At 33.6% G+C, this 23,202-nt stretch overlaps 1 long non-coding RNA gene across 1 annotated transcript in view; it reads left to right on the forward strand.

Moving 5' to 3' along the window:
* The first annotated feature begins 611 nt into the window (after window positions 1-611).
* Window positions 612-23,202, forward strand: part of LOC136571191 (uncharacterized) — a 37,830-nt gene continuing 15,239 nt past the window's right edge. Inside the window, exon 1 of the long non-coding RNA XR_010785686.1 lies at window positions 612-680. This is a non-coding gene — a long non-coding RNA (uncharacterized lncRNA). The remainder of the gene's footprint in view (window positions 681-23,202) is intronic.

The following is a 23,202-nucleotide window of genomic DNA, read 5'->3' on the forward strand; positions in this document are numbered from 1 at the left end:
ACAGTTTTTCTTCTTTGTTTTCTGTGTTTTCTCAATCACCACCAAAAAAAAGCCAACAAACCATTCTCCATTTAAAAAAATTCAGAGAACTGGATTCTCTGTGTGACTGTGAATTCTCTGGTGGTTCCAAAATCCAGGATTTCCTGTATTTCCACTGATTTACTCTTATGATTGAAAGAAGGGATCTAATCCTGTAATTGGAATATTCTTTCCATTTCCTGTGTTACACTGTGCTTTAAACTCTCTAAGCTTTGCAATACTAAGGGGTTTCACTTGGGTACTTGGAGGCCTTCACTCTCACCCCTTCAATCTCCTTTACATTGGAAACTGCATTAGCTTTCAATTAAGTTGATGTGTTGGTATTTCTTCTTTTTTTTTCTCTTTTGGTATTACCACCATACAGTTATTCTTCTGCTGTTATTTTTCTCTACTTACATTTGCAAAAGGTAAGTGTATTATTATTATTGTGGAGAGTGACTGTTGCTAGGATGAGGATTTTATCATAGACCTTAATTTTTCTATTCCCTCTTCTTTTGTTGTTTGTTTTGTTTTGTTGTTTTGTTGGTGGTGATTTTGGGTTGTTTTTTTTCTTTGTTTTTTGTTTTTCATTTTTAGCTTGCCCAAGAGGAAAATCAAGACTTGATGGATGACATAGCAGATAATTGTCACCTAAATATGTGGTAAGCATATCAGTAATATATATGCACAGAACTTAGCATCAAATGAGAGTGCAATTTCTGCATCTGATCAAAGCTTTCTCCAGTCAGCACTAATGGCATCATAATGAGGAAAAACCGGCAGGGACTTTGAGCAGGTTCCTGCAGAAACTACATAAATACTATCAGAAAAGTATTGTGAGCCAGCCACCTGCTGTTCTAGAGAGGACCTCCAGAGAAATACACTTGTATGAGAGACCCTTGCCACTCCAGTTCCTTGTTGCTTACTGGGGAGGTCTTTCCTTTTCCCTTTCCTTGTCTTGTCCCTGTCTCTGACTTTCTCTCTTTCTGTTTTGGTTTTAACCCAAACCAATAAGAGTCAAAATATGACATCTACAATACCCTTTGCAAGTACTTTTATTTGTATGTGTGTGTATATCAGCCTGATGTCAGGAAAATTTTTAACAAATAAGTAAGGAGCAGAAGAGCTTTCATGATATAGTGTAGCTGTTCCCTGAATAATCATATTTATAAATATAATTAAGGCAGGTGGGCTCCCATTTCTCTCCCATACTTCCACCTTTCATGTTAAAAGACATTTACATGTAATTTATTGTATAAGTAGAGGAAACATCAGATGAAGATATCCATAATGATTAAAATGTTATCAGCCTGCTGACATCTAGAAGTTTGACAGTAAAAGAGCACAGCATTGATTAGGGAAGGAAATTATGTCTTAAAATAAAAAACCAAAACAAGCAGGGAGTCATCAGGACACACAGGAGGCACAGTCCACTCTGCCAGGCTGCCACTTGCTTTGCTCACCTGTGCTCTTAGGCTACAGCCTCTATAGTTACTCAAGCTGGCTGTTGGCTGTACAAGCCTAACCAGCAACTGGAGGTCTCCAGAGGGTCAGAAAGGCTCTTCAGCCAGTATTTTGAGGTTTTCTGGAGCATGTGTGCTAGTGTGAAGGACCAGGCATAAGCATGGAAGCATGTTTTGTCTGAAATTGTATCCAGGGCTGCATCCACAGGGGCATTTACCAGCAGAGACAGAGACATGATCATCCAAATCTACTCATGGCAGCAGCTCTCCGGCCACACAGAGCAATGCACAACTTCCCCAGGCATTGTCCTGGGAAAGGCTGTGAGAAGAACAGAGAAAAAAATGATAAACAATTCTTATCTACACTTGCTGCACCTGGTGTTGTGAACATGTGGAATGTGTTATGGAAATTTGTTCACCAAAGGGTGATTTCTTGTTTGGCCAGTTGGTGATGGCATTCAGATGGAGGGACCAGTTGGTCACTGTATCATGACTGTCTTTAAGGAAGCTGGGTTTCTTAATAAGTATAGTTTAATAAAGGGATTGATCAGCCTGCTGAGAAGCATGGAGTCAATGCTAATTATTATCTGGCTGGGGACCTGCAATGACATCTACTCAGCAATTATCAGGCTGCACCCGGATTATTTAGTCCTCTTACTGTCAACACAATTCAAGAGAGACAAGAACAAGCTAGAGATAATCCAAAGGAACTCCACAAAGATGATCAGAAGGAAGCAGAAAAGGCCTTTCCTCTTTGTGAGAATTGCTCAGTGCTAAACAAAATATCTTTATCAACATTGTTTCCATCACTAATCCAAAGCACAGCAGCATATAAACTACCATGAAAAACGCTGTCTCAGCACAGTGTTATCTACTAGTTTCTTAGTGTCCTATATTTTATAACTGAAAAATGCACATAGAAGTCAGTGACAAATTTTCGCATGACAGATAAGAAAAGTTTTGTTGAAAAATTTTGAGAGAATATGGTATTAGTTTAAATCTGTGTTTCATTTGCTTAGCAACTGTTAATCAATACAAACATTCATTTATTTTTTGGCAATGTATGTTACAAAAATATTTCAAATTGTCCCCAGTGCTTTTCCTCTATATTTGAAAAATTCAGGACAGGCAGATGGATGAAAATATTATATGGGTTTGACAATGAAATATATTTTCCACTCAAGCTGAAAATCATTAAGACCCATATAATATTTTCTTTGTGCTTATTGGAGTTACATTTGCTTCACCCTTTCATTCCAATTCAATAGTTGATTGGTAAGAATTAGTCTAATGCACTCTCTTCTTTTTTTTGCTTTCTTTTGTCTGTTTTTGTTTTTTCCCCTCAGAAAACAATGCAGAAAACCTGACAACAGCAGAATTTTCATAGAATATTCTGAGTTGTAAGGGATTCACAAGGTTCATAGAATCCTATTCTTAAGTAAATAGTCTGTATGGGAATTGAACCCATGGCTGTGGCATTACTGGCATCATGTTCTGACCAACCAAGCTAAAATATCAGCATCTCAATTATATCCTTACAAGGCATGATAAAAGTATACCTTCTTACACATTTGAAATCTTTTTGTTGCTTCGTCATCTTCCTTTTGCTCTCAAGTATTCATGACAAAAATTGGTTTGCATGCTACCTAATTTTGGTATTTGAAAAAAAACCCAAAAAAAACCAACAACAACAACAACAAAAAAACCACCAATAAAAAACCCAGAATTAAGCTTAGCTGCTTAGCAGTAAGTTTTAAATTTAACTTAAGATGCAGAGGATGTTTGAGACCTCTGTGTCTCTACTTGAGGCTGTGTCTGGAGGGTACACCACAGGACCCATAGCTGCACAGGATCAGCTCCCATTTCAGGCAGCAGCTAAATGTTGGATAAGATTCCTCTAATAACCTCAGCTAGCCCAGGAATTATGGTTATACAATTGATATGAAGCCTTGTACTCATGCACTTCATTTGCAAATTGCAAATACATTTAGGTATCTAAATATATGTATCTATTTGGTAACTAGCCATTTCATCTCCTGTTAAAGCCAATGGAGGTCTAGTAAAAAAATCCTTCAATACCCAGAGGCAATGACTTTCCTTCTTAAATATTCATGTGGCATCAATAACTTCCTCTAGGCAAGACAGTTCATGGGAAGCAGATATTAAGTAGCAAGCTGAGCAATTATTCCACTGAGATCCTGGAACAGTTGTAGAGACAATTTACCATTGCTTATAATCTACCTTTTTAAAACTGTTTTCAGTTCCCATTACCTGGAAATTAAATCTTTTTCTTTCAGAACAAACACTGTTCTCATTTTGATATTCTTCAGTATCTTAAGTAAACATACTTTACCCGATAACATGGTCATGTTCGTCTCTGCAGAAATTGCAGTGATTTTTTTTGGAAGAAGCTTGAGAATATTAATAATTTCCTACTAAACTACAGATCAGAAGTGTGTTATCATCATCAGTTTCAGGAATGAAAGGAGTCCTCTGCTTCTGTGTTTCCCTATTCAGCTAATGAGTAGAGTTTTGCATTCTCATTTGTTCTGTGAAAAACCCACAACTTTGCACTTTTTACAGTGCTTTGTACTAACTTTTTTAACATTCTAACTGAAACTAAAAAGTGTAACAAGTTAAATTTGCTACAAAACATGAAAGAAGAATATATTTTTATTTTTTTTTATAACATGGCAACTTGGCAAAGAACCTGGTTAGCTTTCTGCTATAATTACCATTCCCTAAACTTGAAGTCAGGTTGTTAACTTCCAGCTGAACAAATATTTTTATTTCATGTTTCATGCATCCCTAGCTAGAAATCCTATTTTACTGTGATTTACTAGTATTTAAAATGCTTAATAAAACTTTGTATAGGTTATATATGAAGCCTGAGGGAGAACAGGAAGAGATATTCATGTCATGATGATCAGTCATACCTTTAAAAATATTTTTAATGGAAGATTTATGGCAGTTTAGCAGATAAAATCAGAGAGATTTTTCTCCACTTAAAGTTATTGCATTAAAAAGTAACACACAAGGTGCAGAAGCATAAATCATGCAGTGTTTTTCATATTCTTATCACTTTTACATTAGGTGAAGGTGATGCTTCTACTCTGTGAGCCTGTAATCTCTGCTTTCCTGCTGATTTCAGCTTTTCAAATAAATGCTTTCTTTTGTAGAAACTTCAAGACCAGAGAGAGAAAGGAAGTTTTAAAAGTAGTAAACGTAATCTGTAGTTTGCATTTTTTTTAATACACAGAAATTACATATGGGTCTACTTGATTTTTTTTTTAATCTTTGATTGCTGAAATGTCCGCTAGAAGGAAAAAAATTTTGAAGTGCAATTCCTGTGACCATATTTACAGGAATTATGCTCCTGGTAAGTAAATTATCATGAGGTTGCCAACATGACTGTACTTCCCATGATCCATCTGTTTTTCTCTGGAGGCAGCATTGCTTTAAGCATAGAAAGCAACATTTCTTTCATATTGTCTCATCTCATCCCTTTCCATGAGCCACAAACAGAAAAAAAGAAGCACTTCATCTAGGCAGTGTGATGCTTTTGACACTTTTCCTAGTACCTTCAGACTACTGATTAGTCCAGAGCTGTGCTGATTCTAGACTTTTCCATGCATTGAATTATTTCCATTTGGATGCTACCATCCAGAGTAATATGGAGGTGTAGAGAGAAGGGCCAAGCATATTTGGTTGTGAGTTTGATCAAGTATCAGCTACAAAACAGTATCAGCAAAACCAGGTATTTAACTATACCTCTGCCTGATTGATAGATCTCTCTGCACAACCTACAGCACCATGCAACGTTAATGTGTAATTTACCTAACAGCACTGAATCTTTTCTAGGCCAGCACATCCCAGTGCTGGCACACAGCTGCAGTCTTGAGATCTTGATGGTCTCTGTGCTCACAGGTATGAAAATCTTCATTTAATACAAGCCAGTAGTGAATCAGTCCTGCTTAAATTTGCTTTCTGATTGCTAACTTGCCAAAAAACTCTGTGTTATTCAATAAAAATACTTTATTTTTGAAGCAAGAAATGTTATAATGTCATTGAGCAAATCTTTTCAGAATGGAATTTACTCTTGGGTTTAAATATTTACAAAAACGTTTTACTGAAAGGAAATGTTAATTAAGAATGTGTCAGTGCAACTTGCTTATCATTTCTCTAAAAATATGAAGGAGCTATGTCTCACATCATGCCATACTGGATGTCAGTAATATTAATAATGAAAGCAACAACACCTACATAATACATGTACTCAGTCCTGTCAAAAGCGTGAACTGATGTGTTCTGCTTCTGATGCGAGCTTCTCATGTGGTTAAAATAAATTAGGTAGCAAGAAGATATAACAGTTACAAGTCCAGGAATGGAAACAAAATAGCAGACAGAGATCTATTTCAGTCTGAGGACTCACTGGCTGAGGACCTCAGGTGATTGATGCTATTACTTAAGTGCCAACGTGTACCCCTCCCTTCTAGTGAAGGAGAAAACCTACTTTTTATTCACTCCTCATCACATTTCTCTGCTGAAGAAAGAGTAGTCATACATAAAACATTATGAATGACAGCATAATTAGGTTAAGTAAATTAGAATTCTGAAACTCAGTGTATGTTGTTTTTCTGCTTCAGCCTTCCCACATGACAACATAATTGATACCACATTACAGAGTCAGAGTAAACTAGGCTGAAAAACTATCAATTGTATTGCAAGCATTACGTTTTTAAGTGTAAAGCATTTTGTCCATGTGCATGTTATTCTTTGTTCTTTCACCTTTTCCAGTTGCTTGGCTTCCATATCTGGAGTAGATATCTACATTCAGAACTCCAACCATCCCCTTGCCAATGCTGTATGCAGCAGTGACATTCCTTTCCTCCTCACTCTGCCTCTGTATGTGTGCAGAGATAACAATAGATTTTCTGGCTATAGGATTGTACTGGCAGCCCTGCTCTTTAAAAAACTCCCATTAAAGTAAATAAGGACCCATGTCCTCACATGAAGATGTATTAACTTGTATATAACTATGTTAATATATATTTTGCTTGAATAAGGTAAGAATATCAGACTGTCTTGGAGTCTTATTCTCTCTCAATGGTATCTACTTTCCTTCATTTTTTTCTCTTATCATCCTCATTTTTTTTTAAGATGTTTATTTGTAGGCAATTAAAAAACCAAACATAAAGCATTATGTTTATCTGAAGTCTGGTGAAAAAGCCTTGGTAACAACTTAAAAGACCTAAGTTTTCTGTTCTCATTAAGAAAAGAGTTAAAATATTTCATCTGTTCTTTTCTTTTTATTTTCCACATTTTTCCTGTTTATATAGATAACACCACAAAAGATTGTTCTTTGTTATTTGTCCAAAAAAACCCAGAACAATGTCTGCTTGAAGTTCTTATATTATCCACAGTCTATATTATGACCAGTACTACAGCACTCTGAAGAATCCCTCAGCAGAGCTGTAATAAATATGCTACTTAAAGACAATCAACTGAAACTTTTACCCAGTGGCAAAAATATGGTGGTGACAAGAGTCTTTCACTTCTAGAGCTTCATTAACTATTGGCAGTGGAGTTACATCATTGTTTTGGGAGTGATAGAACATCAACAGAACAATGCTTGTAAACAAGCCTAATCAGACAAAAAGCAATACAGACGTTTTTAAGGCCCCTTGTTTTCTGTTTTTGGCACAGCAATGTATTTCTATTCCTCACATATAGCATCTAACATCTATATGTAGCAATAAAAATGTAATATAAAAATGATTATATACAGTAATATTTTGTGAAAATTTTTCCTTATTATTCTCTTCCTATGTGTTTTTCACTTTCCTTATCTTTCTTGAAATGGCTTACCTTTCACTGGAATTTATAATATTTGATATTGCATATTCTGTATTAAATAATGGACTGCCCTGATGTAAAGAATTAACTTGATTTCCTCCTGCACATCTAGTTAATTTACAATTTAAGGTGATACCACTTCAGTATTAAGTAGATAATTACCCTTAATAAACATACTTTGGGAATTGTGTTAATCACAGTTTAATATTATAAAGTTGTATTAAATACTCTTTTCTTTCTAATGTTCTGATAACTTTAAAAATCTAGGTTATTATAATTTATGCAGACTCTTTCTTCATAGAAAGAATTCAGGTTTCATATTTCAAATTAACCAAACATCATTTATTTTTTAAAAAATTCAGTTAAAATATTTCTAAAAATGAAACAGATGATTAGTTAAAAAATTAAAAAATGTAAATGGAATCATATAGAATCCATTGTCATGAATAGTATGAACAGATGAAATTTTTGAGCTAAATGAGAAGTTAAAAACTATATATCCATGGTATTTATCAAAATGCTCGTGCTATCCTGATTAATGGTTTTTGGCTTTCTTAGCTTTTAATCTCCCATTCTGACACATTTTTAAACAAACTGTTATTACACACATATTTAACCAGTGATTCTTTGGAGTTCTGTGCATTTCAATAGAGTAGCATGTAATAGTGAAGGTGTCCTGACAAACTGGAAAAGCTGACGCATGGTTGATATGTAAGTAGCATCCAGTAGAAATGTTCTTTATTTAGAAGTTCAAAAATGACTATGTAAACTTTCCATCTTCTACCCCTTGTATTATCTTTTTTTTTTACAGTAAAATAGAAAAAATAAATCTGCTGATATTCCTAGTACAGGCAACAGACTTGGTGCCATGTCAGCAGCACATTACATAGAAGTGCTAAAAAAAATATCTGAAAGTACTCTGACCTGCAAAGAACCACCAAAAGTGGTTTTGCTAAAGTAGTTTAAGTTTAGTGCGGATTTGCCTGGAAAAGGATATAGTTTAAAATTATGCTGATTTCTGTCTCAAATGTGGACTTTCAGACTATGTAACCTTATTCTTATATACAATTTTTTTTTTCTTCTTATTTCTTTTTTACATGAATGATGAAGTGGAAAGAAAAAAAAAAGGAATAATATTGAGTCTCTACAAGGATAAAAATAGTCTAACTGAAAATTAGCAGAAAATCATGGCAGCATATTTTTAAAGTATTCATAACTAGCAAGAAAAAAAAAAAGGAAAATAATATTCTTCTTTATACTTCTTTTGATGAGAAAGAAACAAAAACCCAACCAAGATTTCATTACTTGGATTTTTACAGAGTGCTAATAGTGTTAATAAACATCCCCAGGAAAATGACAATTCTCTCCAATTGGAAAATTTATTAAAACATAATTAGATTTTTAAGGATTTCAGATTTAGCCAGATCTAATACTCTGTATGAATAAGAGTGCCATAGAGATTAAATTAAAATATTAAGTACACATATGAGAGGATAAACTTAAGAGAAGTCTGTGCAGGTGAATGTCACGGAAAAACAGACTAGAAAAAAAATCAGATTAACAAAATCTTACTGTGTAGAACAAGCAAGGTAAAAATTAGGAGAAGAGACAAGAGAATGACTATAAACCACCTAAATCCATACCTCCAAGAAAGAAAGATAATGTTCTCACATATTGCAAAAAAGGTTTAGTACTTGAATTGGGAATGTTTTTTATGATTTTTCTTGATAGCTTACAATTGTGACTAAAGCATTCCTTATTTTGTACATTTTCGTGGTCAAGAAACAGGAAATCAGAACAAAACAAATACAGACAATGAGTAGAATGAGAGGAATGGAGAGTCCCTTTTTATACAGGAGACTACAGAAGATTTTTCTTTAGTCTAGCAAAAAAATTTGAATGGAAAACAAAAATATGGATGGATATGACAGCTTTCTATAAATACCTCAGGGACAGAAAATATCAGAGGTAAAGAGACATAATATAGACAAAATGCTGATGTGATAAAGAACAGATATACACTCTTCCTGAATAAATTCAGAAAATAATATTCTTGAAGATAGAAACACAATCCACCTGATATGAGGTTATGGGATTTCATAACCTTGTAGATTTTCCTACAGATAAAAGAAAGACACCAGGTAGTACTGAACTCACAAACATGGAGATTGGAGAGGATTTAAGAAGTTAAGCTCCAAAAAATGATACAGAAATCAATTAAAATCTAGTCTGACCTGATAGGGAAATAAGTCATAAAATTCATAGATACTGGGAAAATTTCTTTGCATTGACAAATCACCACCTGATACATTAGAACCAGCATTTGAACTTCAAGACTCTTCAGTTTGTCTAAGGCAATATGAACATTAAAACCTTGCGGCTAAGAGTTTTGCGTGGCCTTTTTTAAATGCCACTCAAAACACAGAATGACATTTCTGTGTTCAGTAGAGTGGGGTGGGCAGTGACTTCAGAGCATGTCTAGGAAGACTGATACCTTCGTTCCAGGCCTTCTCCAGTTGTTCAAACCTGTATTTTTCACATGCAAGACAAGTATCCTCCATGCTACTATAGCTCATTTTTTTCTGAAGCCAGGCCATGATACATGAGCCCTGATATTGAAAAGAGCAAGGAATACTAATAATCCTCTTGGCAGTGCTTCCAAGAGTCAGAAGGGAACAGGGGTACTGAAGTTTAAATACCCTGCTTATATGTTTAGTTTTGTTCTGTATCTAACATCTCCCTAGTGTAAAATTCATGAACAGCAGTCCCTGGTTGACAAACAGCTGCAACTTATAAATCAGTATAAGACCCTTGAGACCTTAAGTTATCTTTTCAGCCTTAATATTTTTATTTTCAAGTGCAGTCTGAAAATCTGAAATTGCATCTCTCTTTTGAATTTTGTAAGATAAGTGCCAAAACTGAGGATGGTGGACTATTTTGAAATGTACTGTAGTTTCTTTGGAAAAAGCTTTTCTTTCTAAAAGCATTGGTAAATCACTAGCATTTCTTTTTCTATTGTTGTTTGTTTTGGTTTTTTTTTTAATTGATTTTAAATAAACTAGTGTGAAAATTTACATATGAAAACCCAGATTAAAAAAAAAATACAGTACTTTTTTTTTTTTTTTGCCACCAAGTCTGTATCACCTATCTTTCTAATAAAAGAACAAACAAATTATCTTGTTATCCATGTCAGAACCGTTCCCTGAGGACATTCTTATTGTATTTGTGGGGTTCCCAGACAAAGGAAGGAATGATGAATCTGACTCCATGTTCTTAGAAGGCTAATTTATCACTTTATGATACTATATTATATTAAAGAATACTATACTATACTATAGAATACAGAAAGGATACTTATAGAAGGCTAAAAAGATAATAATGAAAACTTGTGACTCTTACCAGAGTCCTGATACAGCTTGACCTTGATTGGCCAATAAGTCAAAATAATTCATACCAGAAACCAATGAAACAATCACCTGTTCGATAAACAATCTCCAAACACATTCTGCATGTGAGCAAAACAGAGGAGAAGCAAATGAAACAAGAATTTGTTTTCCTTTTTCTCTGAGGCTTCTCAGCTTCCCAGGAGAAAATCCTGGGCAAAAGGATTTTTCAGGAAATATGACTGTGACACATTCTGTGTTGCCTGCACTTATAAATCAGTATTAAATCTTTTCATTAGTTACACATCTGCTTAAGAATGTTTACCTGGTTTATTTTCCATAGAAATGTTATTTAGCAGTTTGGCACCTTCTCTTCATGCTCAGTTTTGCATTGCCTTCTGAATTCTGTTTAGCCTGGTAGAGCTTGCCATCCTTTGCCTCTAACACGATATTTCTTCTATTACATGCTTTACATCTAAAAGCTTAAATGTTGCAATTACATTGTTTTGTAAGTTGTTTGATTAAAAGAACAATTCCAGAAGCCTCATGGTATGCTCCTGTTTCCAAGCCCTACACCAAACCAAAATTTACAAAATAAATGCAATTTCTGTATAATAACTAGACAGAAAAACAAACAAACAAACAAACAAACAAACCCACAGGGGAGCACCTGACTGATTTTTTTTGCTTTGTGTATCTACAAGCAGTCTGAAGAGTTCACCATTAATTTTTAATGTACTCTTACAATTATTATTCTTCATAACAGTATAATTATTTAAGTTAAATATTTTTTGACTTTGCTGTGCAGCTGTTTTTTTAGGATTTGGTTAAGTAAACAGCCATATATTTTAAATAAATCCTTTTTTTGTTCTATGCTTTATTATAAAATTCTTTCACAGCATTTTTTAATTCTGTTTCTGATGTACTGCACAATTTAGTTTATTATTTAAGAGGCTTTTATATATAATTAGACTGCTGTTTCTTGGAAAGTTGTAATTTTCTTTAAACACCACAAAAGAAACAAATTATATGAATATTTATCTATTTTCTGAATGTGATTTCATTTAAAAAAGGGACATCTGGAAAATATCTGACTTTTGAGCACCTGTCAGGAAGCCGTACAAAGAAACCAAGAAAACAAAGTTACACAAAAAGGAAAATCTTGTTGAACCAAACTAAACTGAGTGATAAACCAAAAAAATAAACATGAAAAAAATCCACACATGATGCAATGGAAACATTGCAATACTTCATTAATAGTTGCATTCAATGAGAAATGAGCAACTGATCTCAGAGGTTCTAATAAACAATCTCACCGTATTAACTTTCCTACTAGTAGGAAAACAAAAACTTTTCATATTAATGTATTCAACTGCAGTTGAAAGCTATGAGAACTCTTTACTCTTTTGACCTTATCTGTGTCCTCACTTCCTGTATATGTAATTTCTCCATGTCAGTAGGTTCGCAGTAATGGGCTTTCAAGTAGAGATAGGTGAACCTAAGGACCTTAAGACAATTTATTATGGAAAAATCTTAGACTTTGTTGTGGTTCTTGTTTGTTTACTAGTTTTGGGGGCTTTTTTTGTGTTGGTCTGCTTGGGTTTTTTTGGGTTTGGGATTTTTTTGGAAGGGGAGGTGGGGGGGGTGGTTTTTTTTTTCTCTCATCATATGTAAATACATAGTTCAGAGAAGAATATATTCATTAAAAGAAAACAAGGAGTATTCAGAACCTGCATGGAAAAGAGAGATGAAACAAAATGCAAGAGAGGGAGGGAAAAATCTGTTCCTAACCCCCAACACTTCTAAATTCCAGATTCTCTGCAGCTTCTAGAGCACAGTTAAATATTCTTTACATTTCACTTTTTTGAAAATAAATTCATTAAGTTAACTGATTACATGTAAATTGGATTCCCAGGAAGAGGAACTCAGGGTTGGGAGATTAACAGCCAGTAACTGCCCACCGAGATCTACACAAGTTCGTAGCATTTATCTCCATCTTGTTTAAAATACAAGTACCACTCCTGTCATAAGAAATTCAGTTATTCTTTTAACAAATTCAAATAATCCCATCATTTATCAACTTCATTGATATAAGTAGTTATAAGAGAAAAATTATATTGACAAATGATTTGATTAAAACACACATAATTAAAGCATGTTACCAGAGTGTGGTAAAATATTTGGCTTAATAAACCTACAGATGTGACAGATAAAAAGTGATAAAACAGAGAATACTATATACTCCAGAAATTTATAGCTTTTATTTGAATATTATTTTAAAGAAATAAATTCAGATAATTCTTCAAATTCATTTAATTTCACTGAAAATCAAAATCGGACTTGTGATTTCTTTCCATAATGCTCTTTGTGCAGTTACAGAGCTTAAAAAAACCTTGCACATTTATTCAGTAGAGAAATGAAAAACAGAATAGAATGGCAACTATACAAGTTCTTACAATGAATATTGTGTATTTTCAGGGTATTCCATTGAGGTGATGTCATGAGCATAAGAAACCTATAAATAGAAATAGTTCTGAAATATAAGAGTTTAGATAATTTTTCTTAAGTCTAAAAGAATAATTATTCAAAAATTGTTGCCCAAAGGACCAGAAATTCTAAGGAACAAAACTGAGTACAAAATATTGCTATTTAAATAGGTTTATGGTGACATACACGTATATAGTATGTATTTTGCCATTTTTCAGAATGAAATTAATGCCACTGTGGTTCTCCTGGGTGTTGTAGATTTTCAAAGATATAAAATAATATTTTCAATATGATAATATAGTGTACATTGGAGAACTTTTTGTCTTGAGTTCTGTGAACATTTAATACTTTGTGGTAGATATTTTTATGTCTTTGCTTTAGTTACTTTTAATGTTGTTCAGAGAAAGGATAAAGGCTGAATTATAAAGGCTATTATAATTTGATTGGGAAGTGAGGATTATCACCTTGGTTTAGAATACTGTGTTGAACTAAATTCTCTGTGTACTGACCTCAGAAATATTTCATCAGGGACTTAGGGAGAAGGAACAAAATATTCAGTTCTAAATCCTTTACAAGGCTTCAGTCTGAGAGCTCCTGCTTCTTGAAAAACCTGCTCTTGAGGGATTTCAGTTACTATAGCTATGCCATTTCTTATGGACAAAGGCAGTCACTCAGTGAACTGGCTGTTGCATCCTTAAGGTAGAAGAGGCTAGCAATCATCCTTTTCTGTCTCCCAAAATCTTGCTGTTAAACTCCGCACAGTCCTACTGGTTTCATATTAAGCCAAACTGTATATTAAGTTTTTACATCCTGCAAAGAATAAGAGTTTTATATAGTAGATCAGAGTTCACCTTTTCTATGTGCTATCCTGTTTTCCCCTAAGTTAGAGACTACAAAAAATTGGAGGATGTACACTCAAGTTAGCTACAGATTTAGTGGTCAAATACAAAGAACCAGAACTAAAGTTTAGAAAATGTTGGAAAAGAGGTCATCACCAGGAGGATATATTTTTTCTTAGACCATAGGGAGAAAGAAAATATATTCCATAAGAGTGAAGGTAAAATAAATACTGTATTACAAAAATTGAACAAAACCACTGAACAGTGCATATGATTATTGTAAGGGTGGGGGAGAACAGAAAGAGATGTCTTCAATTTTTCACTGATATACTGCATGACATTGACATCAAACTGAAACTTTCCTTAGCATGTTCTTAATGATTAGATTTAGTCTTCTGATAACCACAGAAGATCATTTTGGTTTTGAAAGCATCCCATGATAATTCACCATTAATACAACAGTGTTTTTTAATTGAAAATGTGAGGATCATGTTATATGTAATAAATTGAAACCTGTACAGTGTACATGAAAAAATAACTGAGAGCACAACTAATATATCCCTCTGTGGAAGTGAATCCTGTTCAGTGATTCCTTAGAGCCTTATGCTACAATGTCCGAAGCACATGACCTTGTTGTTGGGAAACATGATGGTATCATAATTTAGTTACTTGTTCTGAGAAATCTGGGGAATTTTCATGGGCTAGCTGCTGCTGAGGTGATTATAGATTGGCTCAAGCCTAAAGCTCGTGAGCTGTGATATTTTTCCTGCTCTATTCAGGACAATGAGTGTGGATTATTCCATACTAATTCATTTTTAAATTATCTGTATAACATTTTTAATTTAAAAAAAATCATTAAATTCCTGCGACTTGTATTTGTCCTTTCAAGACTATTCATAAAATTCTTTTTTAAAATGTTCTCTTTTTTTTGCTGTATCCATTACAGGTCTTTTTTACACTTTTTTTGGTGCTGATTTATTATTATTGAAAGGAAAAGAAAAAGGAAATTTCCGCTAAATTATTAATTTGTCCAAAACAGATTTCTACTTTATATCTGACAAGCAACAAACACCCTAAAAATGTATGTTCTGTTCTTCAACTACAGAAGTGTAATTGAATTACTGGAACAGATTCACATGTCTGCACTGAAGAGAATTATTTATGTAATAATGTGACTTCCACCTCTATGATGGACTCTGGTTTTTGACTCCTTGGTGAGGAAAAAAAAAACCAAACAAATACTTCAAATGCAATCAAAACAGTGAAATAAAGTAGCACCTTGAAACAAAGAATGAAATTATTTTAAAAGAAATATGATGCTGGAAGATAAACATGAGGAGCTGATTGAAATATTAAGTTCTTTTTATCCATCTAATTTTCAGAAGCAGAAATCAGGAAAAAAAAATTGCAGGGTTTGATTCTGTAAGCAAGTCTTGGGCACTTGTTTGTGTTTCTTTCACCATTGATAAATTAGTTTTAAAATAAAATAATGCATGAATTCTTTGTATGCATCCTCAGGGCATTGAATCCTTACAAGGATTCTGTTATACTAAAATTTGACTCTTAATTCCATAGGGAGAAATGAAGCCACATGTAAAAATATTAGAGGAACATAGGTTGCCAACATTTTAACAAATAATCCCACCCAAATATATCCTGAAAAAAAAGTTTCAGCAACATGTTCCATAATATTCTCCACTTCTAAAGGCATTAAACATGGAGTTTGACAGGCAGCGAAATGCCAAGAGTATTAAGCATTAACTGAAAATATTTATTCTCTTTTAAAAAGAAAAGTGAAAAATGGGGTACCAAGTAAATAAAATGCAAATATTGTTAAATGTAATTTTTTCATATATTTTCATCTTTCAACACTTGTGTCAAAAGTCTACAATTTGTCTGTGTAGTTATACAATACAAGACTCATCTGAATGCATGTAGATGTCTGTATCTCACCTAAACTCCCTTAACTCCCTTTACAATCAAGATGAGTAGGCACTTCTAGGACATGGTTCATCTCATTTTAAAGCAGCCTGACAAAATAGGTCAGATTAATTGTGTTTTAAAATAAGATTCAGTGACAAAGTCTCCCATCCTACTTCTGTAAAAATACATTAATGTTTACTGATGATATATATATTTGTATCATCAATCTTCTGTGCAACTGCTCTAATTTTAATGACGGATTGTACAATGTATCTAACATAACCTCGTACCACTGATCTCACAGGGAAGCAGGGACATATTATTCCTTGGCAACACACAGTACTTGTAACAAACTAACAGGTTTCTAAACTTTTATTCTTTTTTTGATGTACTCTATACGAGGTATTTCTCAGTAGGAATTTAATACTGTTTGGGATGGAGATAGAGACCTTGGAAAAAAATACATTCTAAAAGCCAAAACTAAAACAGAAAAGCAAACATAATATACCACCTCCCCCCTCCCCAAAAAAAAAAAAAAAAAACAACCCAAAAAACAAACTTAATTTTCTCCTTTCAAATTTTTGTATGTGGTCCTAAACTACTTGTAGCCAAATAATAGTATATGCTCTATCTACTGCACTAGTTTTGAGCTATCCCAATTCAGCTTTATCAATTGAAAAATTTATGAGAAATTGATATTTTTACAGTCAGTGTTTCACATAGAGAAGCGTGTATCATTTAAGAGACCTGATATGCTTTTCTCTTGCCCAATGTGGTCCTGGTATTGATACATATATATTTACTTAGCTTTTACACATATATCCAGAATGTATTAAACACCATCATTTCTAAATTTCTTTTACAGGTAGAGTTTTCACAAGAGTTAAATAAAGTAAGGTTATTTTCCTAACCTTGGTTAATAATTTTTATTTCACTTTGTTTGGATTTTAAATTACTTTAGAATAATTATCTATAGTTTATCCATCAAAGGTCTTAAAAACTTTTTAGATAGTGGGGGCCTTTGCTCTTTACTGGTAAAAGTGTTCCAGGCTCCTTACTCTAAGTGCTTAAGTACTGAATTTTTCATCTGAATGTGCAGACCAGTTAGAATACAAATGGAGTCAGGGAAAGTGTCCTTCATATTTCTGAGGAGAGTCCTGATCTGTATTTGTTTTAGTAAACTAATGCAATATTTCACCTATTGGGATTTTTCGTGGTGCAGAGGTTTCCAATACAATATGCAGACAACAATAACATTTGATTGAAACTTTTGCCTCTAACAGACTGTCTCAGTTCAGTGGGGAATCATCCACAAGTTTAGACCTCTCCATTTCAGTCTGATATTTGAAATAATTGACAGCTAAATTAGGTTCAATCAAAGCAGGTGTGTATCACCATACTAATCATTCCACACTTATTAGCATTGCTCTTAGGACACAAGGGACTGCAGAAATCACTAGTAACAGTAGCGTTACTATAGTAGCATAGAAGAAGAAGAAGAAGAAGAAGGAGAAGTAGAAGAAGAAGAAGAAGAAGAAGAAGAAGGAGAAGTAGAAGAAGAAGAAGAAGAAGAAGAAGAAGAAGAAGAAGAAGAAGAAGAAGGAGAAGTAGAAGAAGAAGAAGAAGAAGAAGAAGAAGAAGGAGAAGTAGAAGAAGGAGAAGAAGAAGATCAAGAAGAAAAAGAACAACAACAGCAAGAAATCAAATTTATAATTCCTGAGGAAATTCTGAAGCGGGAATATATTATTTTCAAGGTCTCATATAGATTTCAAAGACATTACAGAAATAAAAATGAAAGGCTATCTGTGCTAAATGGAAATATGCAAAACTACAGATGGAAAGTAGAGGGAACTTTAATTCCCTGTCTTCTGAAATGTTTCAGTAATATTTTTTTTTCTGAAAACATGGCTAAAATAAAAGAAAAAGTGTGTCTACATTTAAATTCCCTGAGTTTTTTCTGTTCTTTTATCTTCATGCTATGCTTAATTAAGTGCAATATAAGTATTTTAGCATTTATTAGATAATAATAATTATTATTTTACCTAATAATTTTATATAGGTTTAGTAAAATATGTTTTTAATTATTCAAGATTGCACAATTGTCTTCTTACTGCAAGAAAATATAATAATTTCTATATTAAAAAAATAGAGATAGCTTAATGCAGTGTGCCACCAAATACCCTGTGAAAAATTTGTCTGAGTCAATACCTGCCTTCTTTATTTTCCACTGAATAATTAATTGCTTATGACATGGATTGTTTATCTATTTTATATACTTCAAACTCACAGAATTACTGTTCTTCTCATGCTATTTGCCACCATGTCCTAACACAGATTTAAATCATAGTAGTAATACTTGTAGGCAGTGAAAAAAAAATTACAAAACTTTAAAGCACTGTCTGTTGTTCTATGCTTTCTCTGTTGCTTTTCAGACACCCATTGTTTGGAATAATTAGAATATCTGCTAGTCTTCAGACTGTGAACTGGAATTCATTTAAATAATTGTGCATGCTTCTTATTCTGCCTAAATATATCTAAGTACATAGAAGAATTAATTTCTACACACCTTTACACCTACAAAAAAACCTGACCAAAAATTTTACTTGAGTGGGTTTTGGTTGTTGTTGTTTCACAGGAGTTTGGTGGGATTTTTTTGTTGTATTCTCCCAGTGCTGGAAACAGACATCTAACATAAATTGGATAAATATGCTTCAAAAATTCCTGAACCTGTCTGTTTGCTATGGAAGAACCCCACCGGGAAAAAAGAAATTCTACTGTGTATCTTCAAGAAGAACCTTTAATTTCTTTGTCGTCCTTCATTCTTATTAGTTTTTTTGGCTAAGTAGTTCTTTCAGCTCAAACAATTCCATCTTGAAGCTCTCTTTCTAACAGACATTAGTACTTCAACCCAGGTGTTTCAGATTCCACAGTTTTGTGTTTTTTCCAAGAAAAAAACAAATCCCTGGAAAATGCTATAGTTTCCTTAGCACCATGTCTTTGTCTGTATGTGTGTACACATACATGAAAGTTTGTATGTTCATTTTCATGCAAAAGATATTATTAATTTTGACTCAAAAATGTAAGAATAAAGAAATGTACCAGCACTTTTGACAAGAGCTGATGTATTTTAAAATGAACTACACCTTTTGTTCCAATCTTATCCCTGAGTTTCATTCCTTCTCTGAACAATATGGCACCACCACAAAATCATAATTTGCTGTGAGCTACCACTCAATACAAAACACAATGTTTTAAGTTTGCTTGGTTTCTGCTTAAAAGAAAAGACAACACTCTTAATATACCTATGTGGGCTGCTTTCAGCTGGGTTAATTTTCCTCCCTGTGGCCGGTATGGGGCTTCTTCTGGATTTGTGCTGAACACAGGGTTGATAACATAGAGAGATGTTTTGGTTATTGTTGATCAGGACTTAGAAACAAGGCCTTTTTTGCTTTTCCTATTGCCATGCTGGCAAGAAAGTTGGGGGTTTCCTAACTGATTAACTTATTCATAGTTCATTCTCCTTACTTCAATATCTTCTGTCATAAGTCTCATTCATTTTGACAGTTTGAAAAGCAAGACTAAAATTGTGCATTAATTTTAGATAGTGTAGAATTGGATGATGTCACATCATACTTAATAAATCCTCCATAGATATTATTTGAAATAAAGTATTTCAAAGATAGCTTTTAATTTCTTTCATCCTATTTAGTAAAGATGTAGAACATTAATAGATTCTCTAAAAAACTTAGGCGCCTTTACATTTTGGTGGTGTATAATAAAGTGGAAACATTTTGTTCCCATCATTTAAAACAACCTTTGCCATTTTATTTATGACTTGGCTTTTAAAACACTGACAGGATACTGGACAACATTTATAGAGCGTGGCTGGAAGCAATATATTTGTTCTCCTTAACTGAAATCCATTCACCTTGAAAGCATGAGCTCATGAAGGATAAATGACCCAGAAGATAAGATCATTCCTATCAGTAAATAAAGTACCTGTGCTCACAAAAATTTAAATTAAAGTGAAAGCATGTTTATCATCTTAACTCATTCAAGCAAATGCAAAAAGCAAATTATTTTTCTCCCCTGTATATGTGTATTCAATTACAGTTAACCAATTAACATTTATGGCAATTTATTTGGTAATATTTCATTATTATTTATTCCTTATTGTACAAATATAGGAATCAACTTTTGCTAGTCAGTAATATTTATTAAAATTGAAAAGGAATTATGTGCATAATTTAAGCAGGATAATTTGGCCTCCAATTTTTTCCTAGTTGCTTGCTATCTCAGTACAGGAAAGAACAACTTTTATTCTTCTGCTGAGATTCCACTTTGAGAAAAGATTTGCTTAAATAGTTTTTCTTCTCTATTAACTAGGTATTTATAATGAATTTATAATATACATGAATATTGGTTTTGTCCCTTTTACTTCTCTCCATATATTCACACTTTATCTTCTTTCTTTACTGTTTTCCATGTATTTCTTTTTTTTTTCAATTCTTCACTTTTCTTTTGGCTTTTAATTTGTTCTTACCATTACTCCTATTTATGTCTTTTTCTTATTTTTCTTCTTTTTTTATTTTGTGTAAATGATCCAGTCCTTACCACTCCCTTAAAAATCTTTCCTTCATTCCATATACCCACAACAAATGGCTAAAATTCTGCCTATTTTCAGTCCATTTTTCACCTCCTGCATCCTCTGTAAATCAAGGAGTTAAGTCACTTCCCTCCTTCCCTCTACAGGCATTAATGAAGAGTTAAAAATAAAAAAAAAAGAAAAACAAAATGCAGAAGTATGGAAGCATGGCTTCTAAAATTTTTCACAGTAAAATGAAACTGGTGGCACAACATTGCCAAAGTACAAAAAGTACACTGATGTAGTGTACTGACATTATATGACATTATACAAGACGATGGTTCAGAAAAAAGAAAATAGTTCAAAACCATCCCTTATTTCCCCAGCTCCCATCTTGAATTGACTCATCAATATCCACATTTGATAAGCTCTTTCCTGTCATCATTTCATAAATGAACCAGGAGAATATTACCTCTGTAAATAATATTTTTTATAAACTGATTACTTTAGAGGTGCAGATGACATCGTAGATCTTGCCACCCTTCTTCCTTGATCAGTCAAAGCATTCTTAATGAGCTACTAAAATTAATGTTCTTTCCAATTAACATATTCATGTGAACCACACAAGCAGACTGCACATCCTTGATAAACACAGCATAATGAAGAAGTCTGTTCAAAGCTCACAGTAACAGGGAGAAATATTTGCTTTGCAAATCACTGACCCAACAACTGTCAACATCAACCAGACTGTTTAACTATGACTTTATAACTGAGAAATAATATGAACCTGATTCTGGTCTGGCAGCACCTTGTATAGATGCTGGAATGGCAGCACCTTTTATAGATTCTGGTGCTGAAGAAGAAGTCTGACAGGACTGCAAAGATGATATCTAAAATTCTACATGCAGTTTCAGGCATCTGAAGCTGGAAGGACCAAGCAGCCGTAATATTTTATGCTTTCAGTTGTGCTCCAGAACCAAAAAAATTACAAAAGAATTCTTTTCTTTCATGCCAGGTTTATGTCTGATCTCATGACGTCCTTGTGTGATCTCTTTAGGGCATGCTGCCTCTTTACAAGGCAACAAAATATGCTGCAACTTGCCTATGGTTTTCTATCAGATGATTTTTTAATTGCATTTTATTTTTCACTTTTTTTTTCTGTCTTAAAAAGTGAACAGTGAAGGTGCACCCAGCTTATTATTTTCAGTCTTAAGTTTTTAAATATAATTTTTCCTGTTAAAAGAAGTTTCTCTCATCATATGAATGGTATGTGAATTTCTTCTATTTGATTCATCCCTGCCTGTAATCTTTATCCAGACCTCCATTTTCTTTTATCTTTCATTCTGTGATTTAACTGTTTTATTATTATGTCTCTTACTGATTTAAAAATATTTTCTCCACTGAAGTCCTTAATTCCTGGGCTTTTCTCCACTGAAGTCCTTAATATCCTCCAATACAGAACTGAGGATTTTTATGTTCCTCCAGGTGGAAATAAGATATGATAGCATCAGTCTGACCTTATAACCCCATTTTCCTTGCTCTTCTGCTCACCTTAAAATCAATTCTGAGAGTTTAAAAACCTGTCCCTGATATTTTTGCAAGCCAAATGTTCATGCATCTAACTCATTTTCTCTCTGCCTATAGTAGATATATATGATTAAATAAATTGGATAGGAAAGAAAAGGGAAGAAATAGTACAGGAGGTTTTTTCTTCATATAAGTGTGTATATATAGGCATTGAAAAGAAGTACCTAGCTGAAAATTATGACTAACAAGGTCATTTCTTTTAATAATAAGTCATGTTTCAACCACAACCAGCAGCCAAGCAACAGGCAGCTTCTCACTCACTCCCTCACCGGTAGGATTGGAGACAGAATTAGAATGGTAAAAATTAGAAAACTTGTTTAAAAAGAACAGCAAAAGCTGCACAACAAGTGAGGTAAAACAAGGAATTAATTCCCTGCTTCCCGTGGACAGGAATGTAACAATTGGGACGATAAACATTTCCCAAATATTCCTCCATCACTTCAAATATTTCCCACTTCCTTCTTCCCCACAAGATTTATATACTGAGAATGGTGCTATAAGTTCTACAACATCCCTTTGATCATCTTAGGTGACCTTTTCCTGCTGTGTCTTCTCCCTGCTTCCCATGCACCTCCAGCCTCCCCTCTGGAGTGTCAGTATGAGAAGCAGAAAAGTCCTCAGCTCTATGTAAACCCTGCTCCGCAGTAACAAAAACATCTCTATATAATCACACTGTTTCAGAAAAAAAAAAATCTATAGCTCCATACCAGCCTCTGTGATGAAAATTAACTCTGCCCCAGTCAAACCCAGCACAGAGTTCAGTAAGGATTTCCAATACCTATATTACTTATTTCATGTAAATGGATTTTAATCCTCTATTATGAGTGTTACAGCACAATGAGATGGGCATGGAAAGGGTGAATTAATGAGACATCAGATGGAACTGGGGAAACAATCTCACAGCAAGCAAAGGAATATTTTTACCCATTAGACAATTGAAAGAATGACACTTGCAGCCAAAGAATACTTCTAATGCTGAGGGTTTGCAAGGGCTCTGAGGATCTATGAAGATTGAAGACTGATAGAAGCCATCTATGAGGACACTTATTAGTAACTATAGC

This window comes from Molothrus aeneus, chromosome 2 (genome assembly GCF_037042795.1).
Source record: "Molothrus aeneus isolate 106 chromosome 2, BPBGC_Maene_1.0, whole genome shotgun sequence".
Lineage (NCBI taxonomy): Eukaryota > Metazoa > Chordata > Aves > Passeriformes > Icteridae > Molothrus > Molothrus aeneus.